Source organism: Mauremys reevesii, linkage group 14, assembly GCF_016161935.1.
Source record: "Mauremys reevesii isolate NIE-2019 linkage group 14, ASM1616193v1, whole genome shotgun sequence".
NCBI classification, from domain to species: domain Eukaryota; kingdom Metazoa; phylum Chordata; order Testudines; family Geoemydidae; genus Mauremys; species Mauremys reevesii.
Window position 1 is genome coordinate 41,305,511 of NC_052636.1, and position 18,381 is coordinate 41,323,891.

Here is an 18,381-nt window from a genome sequence, read left to right on the forward strand (position 1 = left end):
ATTTGATTTGGGAGAAATGAAGTAACAGCTGCCCAAACTGAGCTGGAGCCCTCCTGAATGTTGAGGTGTTTAAATCTGGAAGGCAGGTGCTAGATTCCCTTTCTGAACATTAACTAAATCTGGAAAGGAAAAGTCAATTTCTGCTTCCACGGCTCAGGAGTGGAAATCCTCCTACGTGCCTGGTGCTGTATCTAGAGCTGCCCAGGTCCAGCAGAGCCTCCCCTCCCTCACTTTTCATTTTAAATTCTAGTGGGATCCACGTACCTCCCTTGCCAGGCTTCAGCTAGAGAGGGGCCCTGTCCATTTAGTCCCCCCAATTCCTTCTTTGGGGGCTGCCAGGTGAGGCCAGTCTGCGGATGTCTTCTGAAGGGGATGTCTGGGGCAAAGCTTTCTAGTCCAAAAAGTTGGTGGCTGGAGGGGGGCGCCATTTTCAGTAGTTTAATGTTTGGTGCTGCAGTGAGTGACTGCTGGGTGCAGTGATATAGTGACCCCTGGGTCTCTGAATGAGGCTTTACACTTGGTGGGGGGTGAGGAGGCAAGCGGTGAGTCGGTGGGTGGAGAGGGGCAAATCTCCCAGATTCAAAATCTGGGACAGTGTCTGTTGGTCCTTTTTGCTGCTTTTCTCTGGGCTGGGGGTTGTCCCAGTGCTGCACAGAGGGGTTCCCACAGGAAGGTGCTTGCTCCTAACCCCGAGGCTGTCAGTGTGTCGGTTCTTCTCTAGCCAGCCCACTTGCCAGGTCTGATTGGCCTTGGTCGGGCTCCCAGCCCCTCTCCTTGGGGTGCAGCTGTCTGGAGGTGCTGCCTTCCACGCCTTCCTCAGTCCCACCTCATTCACTCCACAGGGCGACGGGTTACCAAGTTGGGGGGGGGGAGAGATCTTATTCTACTTCTAGCAAAAAGACATTTTTCTGTTACCTTAATTACACTACCTTAGGGGCCTCCTATAACATATTACCAAGGTTCAATACAAAGTCATGTAAAAGTTATACAAAAATGCGAAATGCAGAGATTTATCTACAACCGCACTGAGTGACTGCGGGGTGCAGTGATATGGTGACCCCTGGGTCTCTGAATGAGGCTTTACACTTGGGGTTTGTGTGGGGGCTTGTGGGGTGCTGGTGGGCATGTGGCTGGTGGGCACAGTGGTGAGCTGTGAGCCAGCTGGGGCTCTTGGGGCTGGCTGGGGGGTTTCTGGCAGGGGAGGGAGGAGGTGAAAGGAGGTGAGTGGTGGGTGGGGGACTGACTAGCAGGAGATGCAGCAGGCCAGTGGGGATAGGGGTGAAGAGGGTGTGATGGTGAGATCTGGTCACCCTATGGGGCCGTTTCTTCTCCTCCCCCTCCCCAAACCTTCCTTTTCGGCCCACAGCTGTTTCGGTGGGGAGGTGCTGGGAAGGAGGGTTTGTTTCTGCGGGCGGGCGGTGCTGCGGGGGGGTTGTTTCCACAGGGATGGGTGGAGCTGGGGGGGTGTTTCAAGGGGGCTGGGTGGCAGAGCAGGGGGCGCAATTTTATATTCTTGCCTTGGGTGTAAAAATAGCTAGTTATAGCTCTGGGACCCCATATTGCGCTAGGTGCTGTACAAACCCTGCCAACACTGGACACCCAGGGGGTTCCCCTCAATCTCCCTGAGCCTCTGCTGCCCAACTGCTTCTGACTCCATCTGGATCACACACACCCCCCGCAAAAACCCACCTTTCCAAACAGTCCTTCTTTCCCTGCCCCCTGGTTCTGCTTTCACACCCTGGGACCATCTCCTCTCTTCATCCCTCCCCTCCCCCTCAGGTGAGCAGAGATGGAGGCAACTTCAGCCACTGGAGCCAGCCCCAGCGAGCGCTGCAGCCCGCCCGGGGCCTGTTTGCAGACACAGGAAGGGAACAGCTGGGAGGGGTGGGTGCTGGGAAGAAGGAGGCAGGAGAACAAATCCCAGGGGGAGCAGCTCCTGGGGGCGGGGCTCTGGCACAGCCCGGGGGCGGGGCAGCTCCTGAGGGTGGGGCTCTGGCACAGCCCGGGGCAGGGCAGCTCCTGGGGCAGGGCTCTGGCACAGCCCGGGGCAGGGCAGCTCCTGGGGCGGGGCTCTGGCACCGCCGGGGGGCGGGCAGCTCCTGGGGGCGGGGCTCTGGCACAGCCCAGGGCAGGGCAGCTCCTGGGGCGGGGCTCTGGCACAGCCCGGGGCAGGGCAGCTCCTGGGGCGGGGCTCTGGCACAGGCCGGGGCAGGGCAGCTCCTGGGGCGGGGCTCTGGCACAGCCTGGGGGGGGCAGCTCCTGGGGGCGGGGCTCTGGCACATTGTGACGCAGGAGCCCGGGCCCAGCAGCTGCCCCCTGGTGGCCACGTGCTGCCAGCAGCGCTGGAGCCGCCCGGGCCGGAGCGGAGCCGCTGTTCTCAGCTGCAGCAGGAGCTGCCCCCGGCCCCGCTGGGCTCCAGGTGGGGACTGAGCCTGGGCCCGGGGCTCCCCTGGGTGCGGCTGGCGGGGCGGGTGGGGAGAGGCCGGAGCTGCAGGCGGGGACGGGCGGGGGGTTGCTCGGTCTCTGGGCACCAGGGGAGCCCCGGGGCAGAGTGTGTGTGTGAGTGTCCCGGGCCCAGGCGTGGGCAGGGGGGGAGCCCCGGCACCCCAATGCCCTGAGCCCCGGCTGGGGAGGCTGCTCCCCCCTCCCTTGGGGGCTCCGGGGGGGGAGGCTGCGGCGGCTGCAGGCGGGTGCTCGGCCCCCCCGGGAATGACCCGCTGCCGGCAGCTTGTGGCGCCTCCTCCGCGGAGCTTTTCCCCGGGGGCGGCCTGGGCGCAGCTGCGATCAGCTGTTTGCTGGGCAGGCTCCGCTCCGCTGCTCCCCCCCCGCTCCTGGGGGGCTGAGTGAGCCCCCCCCAAACAGCCCCAGGGGTCGGTGGGGGGCGGGGCCAGCAGCAGAGCCCCGCTCCTGGGGCTGCCCCCCGCTCGGGCTGGGGCTCTGCCAGGGCCCCCGCGTGAATCGCTGCTCCCTGCCCGCAAGGCTCGGCTCCGGCCACAGAAGCGTCGGGTGCCCCGGGGAGCCCAGCTGGGCTGGGGCGGGGGGAGGTGGGGGGGGGTAGCAGCTCCAGATACCGGCAGCAGCCGCGGTGGGGAGAGGCGCAGGGGGAGAGGAGCCACCCTGGGGTAGGCAGGAGAACCCCGGGCCCTGGCAGAAGATGTGGGGCTGAAGTCCCTTGCTCGGAGCCCCAGCCACCTTAGTAGCAAAAGTTGCAGGGATGAAGCCCTGACCCCACCCGCCCTGTGTGGAGCTGGCCTGAGCTCCTCTCGCTCCCATCCCGCCTGTGGAGCTGGCCATGGGTGGCAAGTTTGTAAAAATTTTGGTGGGGCCCAGAACCCGCCCCCAACTCCGCCCCCCCCAACTCCGCCCCCACCTGCCTAAGGCTCTGGGAGGGGGCTCGGCGGGGGAGGTCTGGGGTGCAGATCCTGGGCTGGGGATTAGGGTGCAGGAAGGGTGCTGGGTGCAGGCTCTGGTCTGGGGCAGGGGGTGGGTGTGCAGGAGGAGGTGAAGGGTGCAGGCTTTGGGATGGAGTTTGGGGTTGGGAAGGGGTGTGTGGGAAGGGGAGGAGTTTGGGGATAGGAGGGAGTGCAGGGTGAGGACTGTGGGGCTGATGATGAGGGTACATGATGCAGGAGGGCTCAGGGCTAGGGAAGAGGTTGGGCTGTGGGTGCGGGCTGTGGATGCGGGGTTCATGATGTGGGGGCGCTCAGGGCTGGGGCTGAGGATTAGGGTGCGGGGGGCTGAGGGCTCTGTCCGGGGCTGAGGGCTCTGGCTGGGGCAGAGGATTAGGGTGCAGGGGATGAGGGGTTCATGATGTGGGGGCACTCAGGGCTGGGGCATAGGATTAGGGTGCAGGGGGATGAGGGGTTCATGATGTGGGGGCGCTCAGGGCTGGGGCAGAGGATTAGGGTGCGGGGGAATGAGGGCTCTGGCTGGGGCTGAGGATTAGGGTGCGGGGTGAGGGCTCTGGCCGGGGCTGAGGATTAGGGTGCAGGGGATGAGGGGTTCATGATGTGGGGCGCTCAGGGCTGGGGCAGAGAATTAGGGTGCGGGGATGAGGGTTCATGATGTGGGCGCTCAGGGCTGGGGCAGAGGATTAGGGTGCGGGGATGAGGGGTTCATGATGTGGGGCGCTCAGGGCTGGGGCAGAGGATTAGGGTGCGGGGATGAGGGGTTCATGATGTGGGGGCGCTCAGGGCTGGGGCAGAGGATTAGGGTGCAGGGGGATGAGGGGTTCATGATGTGGGGGCGCTCAGGGCTGGGGCAGAGGATTAGGGTGTGGGGGGATGAGGGCTCTGGCTGGGGCAGAGGATTAGGGTGTGGGGGAATGAGGGCTCTGGCTGGGGCTGAGGGTTTGGGGTTGGAGGCTCAGGGTAAAGGCAGCCTGCCTTGCCAGTACTGGCGGAGGGCAGGCACTAGGACCCTGCGGCAGCAGACAGCAAATCTGCTGGGAGCCCTCCCGGCAGCAGCGTGCTGCGTTCTGTCAGGCAGGGATGCAACACAACGCGGCGGACGGGGAACACGCGGAGGGGTGGCAGGCGGGGGCTGGGACCTGCTCCAGGCAGGACCGGGGCGGGAAGGGACCCAGCTCCAACTATTGCTGGAGCAGGGCGCCCAGCCTGAATATTGCTGGGGCCCAGGCCCCACACAAATATATAACCTGCCGCCCATGGAGCTGGCTCCCACTCTCTGGCTGTGGAGAAATTCAGCCCATATCTCCCCCTGTTGGTCTCTCCATTTCCCCCATCACCCAGCCATGAATGGATTTAGCCCAGGAGGCAGGGTCAGTGTTGGCCCCATTGGGCAGGTGGGATCTAGGGCACAATGAGGTGAAGTGACTTTCCCAAGGCTAAGCAGGGAGTCTGTGGCAGAGCAGAGACTCAAACCCAGAACACCTGAGCCTGAGTCCTGTGCCTTAACCACTAGGCAACCTTCCCACCGAAGGAGAAGGAACCTCCTCCGCCACTTTGAGTGTGTGGGTGGGAGCAGCCACTAGACAGAGCTGCCAGGAGGTGGGGAGGGGGGTTGGATAGTTGGGGGGGTGATTAGGGGTTGGGGGTCTCTGGAGGCGGTCAGGGGACAAGGAGCAGGAGGGTTGGAGGGGTGGCGGGTTCGGGAGGTGGAGTGGGGGCGGGGCAGGCAGGGAGCAGAGGGAGTTGGATGGGTCGGGAGTTCTGGGGGGCCTGTTAGGGGGCGGGGAGCGGTTGGATGGGGCGTGGGAGACCCGGGGGTCTGTCTGGGGCAGGGGTGTGGATAAGGGTCAGGGGGACTTGTAGGGGGTAGGGTCCTAGGGAGGCAGTTACAGTGGGGGGGGTCTCAGGAGGGGGAAGTCAGGGGACAAGGAGCAGGGGTTGGGGTTCTGAGGGGGGCAGCCAGGGGGCAGGAAGTGGGAGGCAGTGGATGGGGTGGGGCTAGGGCAGGGCTCCCTGGGTGCACACCCTAATGAAATGTGCTGCACACGCCTATGGTCACGGGGGTGAGCCACTCGCATCCTTTTCCTGTTTGTGCCATTTCTTTCCATCTCAAAACCTGAGAACAATTCTCTCTAGTTCTTCCCCTTCTCTCTCCCCTCCCCACACGTGGCTAGAAAATCCAAGGAGATTCCCTCGTTTTCTTTAAAATTATTGACTCTCTAGTCTCTTATTTTGCCCTGTTTTCTCCATAATTCTTAAATTCTCCTCAGCTTTGGGATGTGAACCCAGCCCGTTTATCTGCAGCAGTTTGTCCTTGGGTAGGTGGAATTTGCTGTCCTGTGTCACTCCCCCTGCATGGGTGGTGGTTAGTAGGTGCTGGCTGGGGGAGCCCGCAGACACGGCTGCCTCTAGGGGGGAGATGGGGGGACCGATCTCTGCCAGCAACAGGACGTGGCCGCACAGGAGGGGAAGGGAGGAGCCAGTGTCCCTATGGAGCCTGCCCAGCCCCTTTGGTTCTGCTCCTTTCCAGCATTTTGTTCAGAGACTTGATTCCTGGGGAGGCTGAAAAATCTCCCTGTGGGCTTAGCCTGGCAGGAGGGCCAGGTCTCCCCTGCAATCAGAGCTGGAGCATGTTCCCAGCATGGCAGAGCCTAGGCTGTGTCTCTGCAGGGAAAGATCCTGGGAATCGTGATGTGACATGAACTAAAGCCTGTTTTGAAACCCCCACAACTGCCCTTCTCGCCCTGCCAGGCTGCAGGATGTCGTCCATGTTTCGCTCCAGCTCATCCCATCCTCCCATGGGACAGGGAAGGGAAATGGCTGCAGTGGAGCCAGCTCAGGTAGGGATTATTGGGTGGGGGAGGTTCTGGTGGGTTCCTGCTGAAGGGACAGCAAATACACAGGAGGTGGGAAGCTTGGACAGTCTGGCTTGGAGGTTGGAGTAGCCAAAACATTCACGGGTGGAGAATCGGAGGAGGCCAGGGTGTAGCAAACCTGTTGGGACTTGTTTAATATGCGGCTTCCATTCTAGGAACAGACCCAAGTAGCTCTTGTGTCATACAGGAGGCCTGTGATATGCAGGGGGTCAGATTAGATGCTCTAATGGTCTCTTCTGGCCATAAAGTCGACTCATTTCTGGCAAACTGAGTGTAGCATTGGGAGCAGCGTCTGATGTTTTCCTGTCTAGCCGGCTTGCTGCCTAGAACGAACGCTCCTTGAGTGGGGTGATCCACAGGGAGTAGCTCAAACCTGCAAAGTGCCTGGTCAGGGGCAGGACATTAGCACAGCAAGGGAGGTGTGGCAGTGACATCACAAAGGCCTTTGGCAGGACCTCAGACTATTGGTCCAAGGTGGTGGGAGGTGGTGACCTCACAGAGAGATGCTGACATCAGCCAGGCAGGACAGGGCGAGGGGCCAGGGAAACCTCAGAGACCCCTGTGGCTTTGCTTCAGCAAGTCTCCTTCTCCGGGTCTCTCTCTGAGGAGTGAGGGAGTATTCGGGTTCACGGACGTGAGCGCCAGGAGGAACCTCTTTCGAGTTTGCTCCTTCCCTTTTAGTGATTTTACTAGAAAACAGCCGTCCCTGTTTAGAAGGTAAGAGCCTCCTCGAGATGTGAAACCTGTTCAGTCTGATCCATCTGGTGACAGTTGATTTCTAGGCATGGAAAACACAAGCTTAAGGAGGCAGAATGTTATTCTGCACCTGGGATTTTGTCCCTTAGAATCACTGGGGACATTGGGGTTTGTCCTTTTTGCTTCACCTCTTCCTCCCTCCTTTCTCTTCTTCTCTTGCTTCCTTTGTCCTTTTCTTTTACCTGTTCCCCTCCCAACACCAGGAGAGGGTGTGTGTGGGGGGGGAGTTGCGGGGGAGTGCTCTGCAGCTCCCACTGTGGGAGGTCCACCCAAAAATATGGGGCTGAAATAGTGCTCGGGCAGTGATCCCCACCAGTGACCTGGGCCATCCTTTGGGCTCTCTGGTGAGAACCCTCAGCCTCCCGTCCTCAGTCTCTACCCTGATTGGCTGAGCAGGGGGTTATTGACAGGGAGGAGACTCAGGTCCTTGTTGTTCTCTTTTAAGACCAAGGAAATAAGTCAGAACCAGTTCTGTGTTTGATAAATTTTACTGCTTCTCTGCATTAATGGTCTCTGAGCAGTTCATGATTCTCTCAAATGTTGCAGTTCTCCTCAGATACTTGCTGAATAATTCGTGTCCACTGTTGTTGGTCTGGAGCTCATCTGTGAGCACTTTATTCAGGTCATTCAGTGTATGAAATTCAAGATCCGATGGTTAGATTGAAAATCAGGGCTCTTGGGTCCTATTCTCAACTCTGCCCCTGACTGGCTGTGTGACCTAAGAGAAGTCAATTCTCCTTTCTCAGCCTGAGCTTCTCTCTCTTTCGAGAAGGGATAATAATGATCCGCTCCTACCTAGCTCAACACACTCACTCTTCCCCAGCACACACACTGTCTCTCCCCAGAACACAAACAGTCTCTACCCCGCCACTCACACTGCAGTTGAAAAGCAGCTGGCAATCTAGTAAGATGCCCGTGGTACGGTGGGATAGAGAAACCTGCATCATGTGATGCTGTACCAGTCCGTGAGGCATTGCAAACCCTTCCCAAAACACCCTGCAGCCAGTTGCACAGTGGGATAGTTGCCCACAGTGCACTGCTCTCTGTTGCCATCCACGAACTGCTAGCATGGATGTGCTCTGGTGACAAAAGGGGCATAGGGAGGACATTCAATAGCTGTTTTAACTAAATACTTTAACTAAAGCAGCAATGTTGGGGTGTTGGTGGCTTCTTTGTTTCCTCACCCTGGAGTAAACTCATCTTTTTATTCCATTCTTGATGCTTCATGGAATAACAACAGATGACCGAAGAAAGATGTGGACAGGGTGGGTCTCAGGGGAGGGGCAGAGAGGTGTGGGTGGTGGGCAGGGTGGGTTGCAGTGACGGGTCAGATAGGTGGCGGTGGCGGCTGATGGGCAGACCTTGTGGTAGGGGGTGGAGAGGCATGAGCAGGAGGCAGGAAGGCCTTGGGGGAGAGGAGGAGCGAGCGAGAGGTGGCTCAGCCATCCTCAGCCAAAGAGGAAGAGCGGGGGTGGGACGTGGCCAAACAGGAGCAAGGGGGGAGCACAGGTGGGGCCTCAGAGAGAGGAGAACGGTGGGGGACAGTGCCATGGTCTGGGCACCAATGGGCCCCCCACTTCTAGGGAGCTTCCAGCGCTCACACCCAGCCTCCCCAAATGCAAGAGCCATGGGCCACCTATTCTCTTCATCTTCACTAACCAAGCCCCTCCCCAAGCTATGTTGATGGGAGAAGCCCTCCTGTTGGCACAGCGCTATCTGCACCGGGGTTAGGCTGATATAACTGCATTGCTTAGGGAGGTAAATTTTTTACACCCCTGAGTAATGTAGTTACACCGATCTAATTGTGTAGCATAGACCTGTCCAAAGAACCTTGGGAGTAAAACTTCACCTGCTCCTCTGCTTTTCTGAATCCAAACACCAGCAAAGCTTGTCAGGCCCAGATGGAGGTTGGCAGAGAGTCAGGTGTGTGCAGACATGATCCCTTCAGCAGCTGTAGGCACCATGGCTTAGCTGGCTAAAACCACTGTTTTGTATACAGGAGATCCTGGGTTCAAGTTCCAGTGGTACCTTACTGAGTTGCTTTTGGGGCACCTGGTATTGGCTACTGTCAGAAGACAAGATTCAGAGCTAGATGGACCTTCGGTCTAGCCTAGTGTGGTTTTTCTTATGTTTTAAATTACACTCACAGGCACTGAGGATAGAGTTACTGAAAGTTTGGGAGTTAGGAGCTGATAGGTCAGTGGTCCAGTCCCCTCACAGACAAGCCCCTCCCTCTGGGACAGGAGCAGGTCTGAGCTCTCACACCTGTTGCCTGATTTGGGGAGGGTTAATAGGGACAGTGGAATGTATCCACTCAATTTGGTTTTATTTAATAATTAATTTTCTAATTAATTAATAATGTTAGTAATAATTGATAGATATTAATAATATGGGTATGGCTCGCCAATATGTGTGATCAGAAGATAAAAGTTCGTCTTGAATCAGGCTTCACAGAATTTAATACAAGGAGATTGGGGTATAACAGGAATTTACACTGAGACAAAGTTTAGTCAAACAAGACCTTTTATTTAAAATCAATGAAACAAGAAGTAAATGTAAAATGTTAAAAGCAGTTTGATTACAAAGTTACAAAATATCACAGTTCTTTAAGAGATATGATATATTACACAGTTCTAATGCACTTTGCAGCAAATTGTACTAGAGTGAATTTCACACCTCTGCTAGAGGAAGTATAGTTATAAAGAAACTGGTTATGAATTAAACCCTTCTTAGCATAGATACTTTAGAGGTGAAGTAGAAATTAAGAATCTGTTCATACTCACAACTTTGAAAAGAATTAATACTACGACTTAGTATTGACAGCTTTCGTAGGAGAAAAAGGCTTCGAAGCAGGTTGAGACGACCAGGAAACAGAGAGATGTATCGCCTGCCCTAATGGTGGATTATCACACCTTTTATAGGGAGAAATCCTTCCTCCTATGCCCAAATTTGTCTTTCCCCCATGGAAAGGTGAGGGTACCTGTTTTCATAGGCTGACCTTTGTGTACGTACTAATGACAACTATCTACGTATCTTGTGGTAGACTTGTTATATTTTGTGGGCAGAAATACCCTACTTTTGCACCTAACTAGGTGAAAGGTTAGCAGATATTCAGAAAGTCCCTAGACAATTTGCGTAGGTTTGTTTCCTATTATCACTTTTCTGAGTAAGGGTCTTAAAGGTTGCTTTCAGCATCACAGAGGAAATAGGCCAGGATGTCTGGCCCAGAAGCTTCTAGGTATCATTACAGCTTATTGCAAATTCTATTAATCTATGCAGCCTACACACTTTTATCAAAAAGACATTTTATACAGACCAACAGATTAATCCTCAGGGCTACACACCAAATGGTCATTGTGGCTGCCAGAAACTGTGGGCAGCTCGTTTAGTTTATGCCGAGGGTTGAGTCCTGTTTTGTGCACTGTGTCTGAGAATGAAAATCCTAAACCGCCCTTTGAAATAACAAAAGCAGCAGGACGTGTTTCTGTCCCCGCCCCAGAGCAGACAGACCAATGGAGAAATGCCATGAGTCCAGGGTAATACTCCCCTGCGGTTTTACCATTTCCACTTGCTAAACCCCCTCCCAACCTTCTGGGCTCCTGGAGCAGGGGACTGAGCCTGAGCCGAGACACGGACACTGCAACTTTACAGCCCAAGCCGCATGACCCTGATTAACGTGACACGGGCCAGTCGTGGGTGTTTCATTGCACTGGAGACGTAGCCTAATGTTATGTCTGCACTGTGATTAACACACCCAGGGCACCTGTCGCAAAGCCCGGGTCAGCTGACTCAGGGTTATGGGGCTTGGGCTGCAAGACTATAAAATTACAGTGCAGACAGATGGTCTGGAGCCCATCCTCTGAGACCCCACGAGGGGTGAGGGTTTCTGAATCCAGGCTTCAGTGTGAACACAAATATCTGCACCACAGTTTTTAGCCTTTCAGCTTTAGCTTCATGAGGTCAGATGGTCCAGGCCAGCCATGCTGCCATCTCCATCCCAGGAGAGATGGACTCTAAGGGTACGTCTCCATTGCAATGTCAGCCCAGGGGTGGCTCGCTGTGCTCAGAGCAGCACCCTGGAAGCCCCATATTCACCACTCTCATATAATGATGATACGGTTTGTACAAAGTCTGCCTGGTGAGGTGTCATTTCAAAAGTGTTGGTCTGTTGAACATTACTGTTGTGTTGGATTGTGTGTGTAGCATTGGCTGGGAAGTTTTGCTCTGTGTGTGTTACTGAGATGAGGTTGGGAAATGCCCACCACCAGCCTTTCAGGTGTGAGAATGGAGGAGCCAGACTCGCTGCTGGCCCATTAAAGGGATCCACAGTCCCAAGGACTATCCCAGGAACCGTGTACAATGCAGACTTCTCCGAGATAGCACAGCGACAATGGGCACTGCTTGCTCACAACCTAGCAAAGGTACTTCCTAGCCAGTGGAAGAAACTATGAAAGGGGGGGTAGAGACATTATGAGTTAGCCTCTCTCCCCCACAACTCAACAGCTGGAAACACACCTGGATGGCAAAACTGATTCAGAAATCAGAAGAGAATAATAATAGTACATTCAAACCAAAGTCCCCAAACAGACTAGTAGTGGTTTTTCAGCAGAAAATTTTCAGTTTGGGGAATTCTGTTTTCTCAGTCAGACTTTGCCAAGGGAAGCAGAGAGAAAATGGTTGAGTTGCCTCCTTCAGAACAGCTTGGCCTAGGCACTAGCTCTGGTTCACTGTTGTGGCCTTGCTCAGGTTGCGGGTATTTTAATTATTTGGGGAGGTCCCAGGGTGTTTGGGGGAGATTATGAGGCTGTTCCCTTTTGAGATAAAAGCTAAGAAATGCAGGACTAGATAATTTTTTTCTAGAAATCCAGGATTTGGACATTTTATTTGAAGCAAGGAGTGGGGGGGGGGGGGGGAGCTGAGATTCTGAGAAGGTTTTTGTTTGCAAGAAGCAACATTGTTTGATCTGTCATTGTACCAAGGGGGGAGATGGTTGTCTATAAAGGAGAGTTAAGACTAAATGCAGCCGATGAGGATAGGATTTGAACCCATGTGCGCAGAGCAAAATGGATTAGCAGTCCATCACCTTAACCACTCGGCCACCTCATCTGAGCTGTCAAAAAGTGGACAGGAGGAGAAATCTAAGGCCAGCAGAGATAGGGACACTAAGGAGTTTTTAAATACTAAGCGTAAGCAGGGGCTGAATGAGCTCCCCCCTCACATCTAGTGATGAGCTGTGGGAAGACTTCAGGAACAGGCCGTGTTTGCATAGACACCCCTACTCCGCCTAGCTATGCAGCATGATGGGGCCGCTTCCCCAAAATGACCAGTTTGGGATGGTTGTGGGTTGCAAATCACTTTAGCATTGAGTGGAATAAAATGTTATTCTCCTTCCTGTACGAGTGAAGGGCAGCGGAACGTACCTAGGCCGTCATGACGGAGGGGTGGGTGGGGGAAGAAAGGCTTTCATTGGACTGCAGAGAAGTGATTGAGGACGTCACCCTAACTCAGTGGTCCCCAAACATTTCACACTGCGCCCTCGTATCCATGGCTGTGGCCCCTCGGAAGCCGCGGTCGAGAACCGGGGCTGGGAGTGGGGCTGTTGCTTGCTGGGGAGAGGGGTGCGGACAGAGGTCAGGGGGTCGAGGCCGGGCTGGGAGCCAGGGGCCCAGGCTGAGGGTGGGGTTCGGGAAGAGCTGGGACAGAGTGGGGCTGAGTGGGGCTCCTCCTGCCCTCCATGGGGGCTGGCTCAGGCCCTGAGGTGCCCCCATCAATCTTCCTCTGTGTCCCCCTAGGAGTCACACCCCACATTTTGGGGACCACTGACCCCTACTCGCTAAGCAGGGGCTAGTGATGCCAAAGCCCAAGGAAAGGGAGAACAAGTGCGGGGGCCCCAGCACCGGAACCATGACCCCCCCCACTTCTGTGTGTGGCTCCGCCCCCTTCCACATCTTCCACCCATGGCCCCATCCACTGTCACCTCTGTTCCACCCCTTCCCCCACTGGCCCCACCCTGTCACTCCGTTACCCCTGCCCCGCTGCGGCCCCGAGACCAGAGAAGCTCTGTGCCCTGCTGCAGCCCCCGGACCGTAGCAGGCAGTGGGAGCTCCTCCAGCCCTGGGGCCTCCGTGGGGGAGACTTTCCCAGGGGGGCCTAATTTGCCCAGGGCCCCTAGTCATGGGCCCCACTGTCCCCTTGGCGACGCAAGGTTTGGGGAGGCTGAGTCCCCCCGGAGCCTCCATTACGAGCCGTCCAGGCTACCTCTGCTCAGTGGGTGGCCAGTCTCCCTGTGTCTCTGCTGTTCGTGCTGGGGAGCCTGGCCGGCCTTAGGGGTGGGGCCCACGGCAGCCGCCCAGGGCTCCAGGGGGTCAAAGGGCACCGTGTGGCCGTGCAAAGGTGCTCACTGCTCTCCCCTGCCCCAATGCTCCTCCATGGCCCCACAGAGGCTGGGGGGAGCGAGGAGCAGCACTATGTGCTCCATGCGTCCTGGTCACTTTCCCCACCTGGGCTGGGCTGTGAGGGGAGCATCAGAAGCTGCTGCTCTCTGCCCTCCCCTGACGCAGCCCGGCTGAGGAAAGTGACCTGGATGCAGGGAGCTCGGATGACGTCCCTTCTCACCCCCCTGCCCCTGCTAGGCAAGGCTGGTGTGTGGTGTCTCCATGGCTGCACTTTCAGTCATGCAGGTTTCTCTCTCCCGTTGTTCCATGGGCATCCTACTAGATTGCCAGCTGCTTTTCAGCTGCAGTGTGGAGACTGCGTGTGTGTGGGGAGAGACAGTGCGTGTGTTGAGGTAGGTAGGAGCGGATCATTATTATCCCTACTTGAAAGAGGGAGAAGCTGAGGCTGAGAAAGGAGAATTGACTTGTCTTAGGTCACACAGCCAGTCAGTGACAGAGTTGGGAATAGGAGCCAAGAGCCCTGATTTTCAAACTAACCATCGGATCTTGAATTTCAGACATTGAATGACCTGAATAAAGTGCTCTCAGATGAGCTCCAGACCAACAACAGTGCACAGGAATTATTCAGCAAGTATTTGAGGAGAACTGCAATGTTAGAGAGAATCATGAACTGCTCAGAGACCATTAATGCAGAGAAGCAGCAAAATTCATCAAACACAACTGGTTCTGACTTATTTCCTTGGTCATAAAAGAGACCAACAAGGACCTGAGTCTCCTCCTGTCAATAACCCCTGCTCAGCCAATCAGGGTAGAGACTGAGGACAGGAGGCTGAGGGTTCGCACCAGAGAGCCCAAAGGATGGCCCAGGTCACTAGTGGGGATCACTGCCCGAGCACTATTTCAGCCCCACATTTTTGGGTGGACCTCCCATAGTGGGAGCTGTAGAGCCCTCCTCCATGACACACACACACACACACACACACACACCCCCACCCCTGGTGTTGGGAGGAACAGGAGAAAGGACAAAAGAAGGAAGAGATAAAGAGAAAGGAGGGAGGGAGGGATGGAGGAAAAGGTAAAACAAAAGGACAAACCCCAATGTCCCCAGTGATTCTAAGGGACAAAATCCCAGGTGCAGAATAAAATTCTGCCTCCTTAAGCTCATGTTTTCCATGCCTAGAATTCAACTGTCACCAGATGGATCAGACTGAACAGGTTTCACACCTCCAGGAGGCTCTTACCTTCTAAACAGGGACATCTGTTTTCTAGTAAAATCACTAAAAGGGAAGGAGAAAACTGAAAAGAGGTTCCTCCTGGCGCTCACGTCCGTGAACCCAAATACTCTCTCAGTCCTCAAAGAGAGACCTGGAGAAGGAGACTTGCTGAAGCAAAGCCACAGGGGTCTCTGAGGTTTCGATGGCCCCTCGCCCCTGTCCTGCCTGGCTGATGTCAGCATCTCTCTGTGAGGTCACCACCTCCCCACCACCTTGGACCAATAGGCTAAGGTCCTGCAAAAGGCCTTTGTGATGTCACTGCCACCCCTCCCTTGCTGGGCTAATGTCCTGCCCCTGGCCAGGCACTTTGCAGGTTTGAGCTACTCCCTGTGGATCACCCCACTCAAGGAGCGTTCGTTCTAGGCAGCAAGCCGGCTAGACAGGGAAACACCAGACGCTGCTCCCAAAGCTACACTCGGTTTTTCAGAAATTAGTCGACTTTATGGCCAGAAGAGACCATTAGAGCATCTAATCATATAATCATAGAATATCAGGGTTGGAAGGGACTTCAGGAGGTCATCTACTCCAATCTACTGCTCAAAGCAGGACCAATCCCCAACTAAATCATACCAGCCAGGGCTTTGTCAAGCCTGAGCTTAAAAACCTCTAAGGAAGGAGATTCCACCACCTCCCTAGGTAACCCATTCCAGTTCTTCACCACCCTACTAGTGAAAAAGTTTTTCCTAATGTCCAACCTAAACCTCCCCCTCTGCAACTTGAGACCATTACTCCTTGTTCTGTCATCTTCTACCACTGAGAACAGTCTAGATCCATCCTCTTTGGAACCCCCTTTCAGGTAGTTGAAAGCAGCTATCAAATCCCCCCTCAGTCTTCTCTTCTGCAGACTAAACAAGCCCAGTTTCCTCAGCCTCTCCTCATAAGTCATGTGCTTCAGCCCCCTAATCATTTTTTGTTGCCCTCCGCTGGACTCTTTCCAATTTTTCCACATCCTTCTTGTAGCGTGGGGCCCAAAACTGGACACAGTACTCCAGATGAGGCTTCACCAATGTCTAATAGAGGAGAATGATCACATCCCTCGATCTGCCAGCAATGCCCCTAATTATACAGCCCAAAATGCCGTTAGCCTTCTTGGCAACAAGGGCACACTGTTGACTCATAGCCAGCTTCTCGTCTACTGTAACCTCTTGGTCCTTTTCTGCAGAACTGCTGCCCAGCCATTCGGTCCCTAGTCTGTAGCAGTGCATGGGATTCTTCCGTCCTAAGGGCAGGACTCTGCATTTCTCCTTGTTGAACCTCATCAGGTTTCTTTTGGCCCAGTCCTCTAATTTGTCTAGGTCCCTCTGTATCCTATCCCTACCCTCCAGCGTATCTATCACTCCTCCCAGTTTAGTGTCATCTGCAAACTTGCTGAGGGTGCAGTCCACACCATCCTCCTAATCATTAATAAAGATATTGAACAAAACCGGCCCCAGCACCGACCCTTGGGGCACTCCATGATACCGGCTGCCAACTAGACATGGAGCCGTTGATCACTACCCGTTGAGCCTGACCATCTAGCCAGTTTTCTATCCACCTTACCATCCATTCATCCAGCCCATACTTCTTTAACTTACTGGCAAGAAAGAATACTGTGGGAGACTGTATCAAAAGCTTTGCTAAAGTCAAAGAATAACACATCCACTGCTTTCCCCTCATCCACAGACCCAGTTATCTCCTCATAGAAGGCAATTAGGTTAGTCAGGCATGACTTGCCCTTGGTGAATCCATGCTGACTGTTCCTGATCACTTTCCTCTCCTCTAAGTGCTTCAGAATTGATTCCTTGAGGACCTGCTCCATAATTTTTCCAGGGACTGAGGTGAGGCTGACTGACCTGTAGTTCCCCGGATCCTCCTCCTTCCTTTTTTAAAGATGGGCACTACATTAGCTTTTTTCCAGTCATCTGGGACCTCCCCCGATTGCCATGAGTTTTCAAAGATAATGGCCAATGGCTCTGCAATCACATCCGCCAACTCCTTTAGCACCCTCGGATGCAGCGCATCCGGCCCCATGAGCTTGTGCTCATCCAGCTTTTCTAAACAGTCCTGAACCACTTCTTTCCCCACAGAGAGCTGGTCACCTTCTCCCCATGCTGTGCTGCCCAGTGCAGCAGTCTGGGAAGCTGACCTTGTTTGTGAAGACAGAGGCAAAAAGCATTGAGTACATTAGCTTTTCCACATCCTCTGTCCACTAAGTTACCTCCCTCATTCAGTAAGGGGCCCACACTTTCCTTGACTTCCTTCATGTTGCTAACATACCTGAAGAAACCCTTCTTGTTTCTCTTGCTAGATTCAACTCCAAGTGTGATTTGGCCTTCCTGATTTCATTCCTGCATGCCTGAACAATATTTTTATACTCCTCCTGGTCATTTGTCAATCTTCCACTTCTTGTAAGCTTCTTTTTTGTGTTTAAGATCAGCAAGGATTTCACTGTTAAGCCAAGCTTGTCGCCTGCCATATTTACTATTCTTTCTACACATCAGGATGTTTTTTTCCTGAAACCTCAATAAGGATTCTTTAATCCTTTAGAGGATTGGAACTGATTTCAGTGAAGGCACACGTTTGCTAGGTTTTTATGCAATTGCACAGGAAAACATTTAGTGTTTCCATTCATTTCAGGGATCCCTATTCATTGGAACTCCTGAACATAATGGAAATGCCCTTATTTTTGTTGAAAGAAGAGGTTTGTAAGGGGGTACTTGGATTTGAACCAAGGACCACTTGAACTGCAGTCAAACACTCTACCACTGAGCTATACCCCCATGACTGTTGTGTAGGTAAGTCAGAGATCTTAAAGATTTTGAAGGACAGGCCCTGCCTCAGAGATCTCCTGTTCTGTTCCCAGACCACAGTGCTTTTAAAAATGGGGTTTGATTAAACTTATAGATCCATGTAAACACCACAGCTTGCACACCCACCCCCATAGCTTCCCCCAGTGACATAGCTACTGTTAGCCAAAAGGGCTCGTTTCCCCCTGGAGCTTACCTAATTACACCAAGGAGGCACGGAGACAGGAAGACGAGTACCACACCCTTTATTGATCGGTCAGCTGAGCGGGTGTTCCTCTCGGCTAGTGCCAGAGAAAGAGACACACCTTTCATGGCCAAGCGGCCTACCTTTATAGCCGGTAACAAACAACTTAGCCTACGTTTGTCTACGTCATTTGGTTGACCTATAGACCCTGTACATGTATCTATTAGGGGATAATTGGATATGCAGGATACATATATCATTTTGTGGGGGCTACAAGATACATACAGCTGTTGAGGATACATTTGTCATTCTGAAGGGGACACAAGATACATCCGTTGACCCTTTGTACTAGATACTTTGGATGCATACATGTGAACGCAGCTGCATACAGTTGGGGAGCCAACATATACTTGGGGAGCCAAACAAAACTGATAAGCGAAATAGCTAACTTAGGTAAATACACGGCCTTCAGTCTAATGAGTTCTGTAAGCTTTCCAACACGGTTTGGGCAAGCATAGCATAACTTTGGTTTACTCAGGCCTAATACAAAAAGGCTTCATTAGCACTATGATTTTCCAACAACTCCCCCCTTTGAGAATACTCCCCCCTTTGAGAATACTCACCAAACCTTTTGGCTGAGTTTTCTCACACTTTGAAACCAACAAAATAAACAAGCTCTAGGGAGCTGGGGTTAATAACG

The 18,381-nt window shown here is 54.1% G+C and overlaps 1 non-coding gene and 1 pseudogene across 1 annotated transcript; both read right to left on the reverse strand.

Annotated features, from left to right (window-relative positions):
* LOC120381711 overlaps nt 1-18,381 on the reverse strand; it is a 222,060-nt pseudogene that overhangs the window by 105,076 nt on the left and 98,603 nt on the right.
* TRNAC-GCA lies at nt 17,399-17,470 on the reverse strand. The gene has a single exon. It is a non-coding gene; the product is annotated as a tRNA-Cys (tRNA).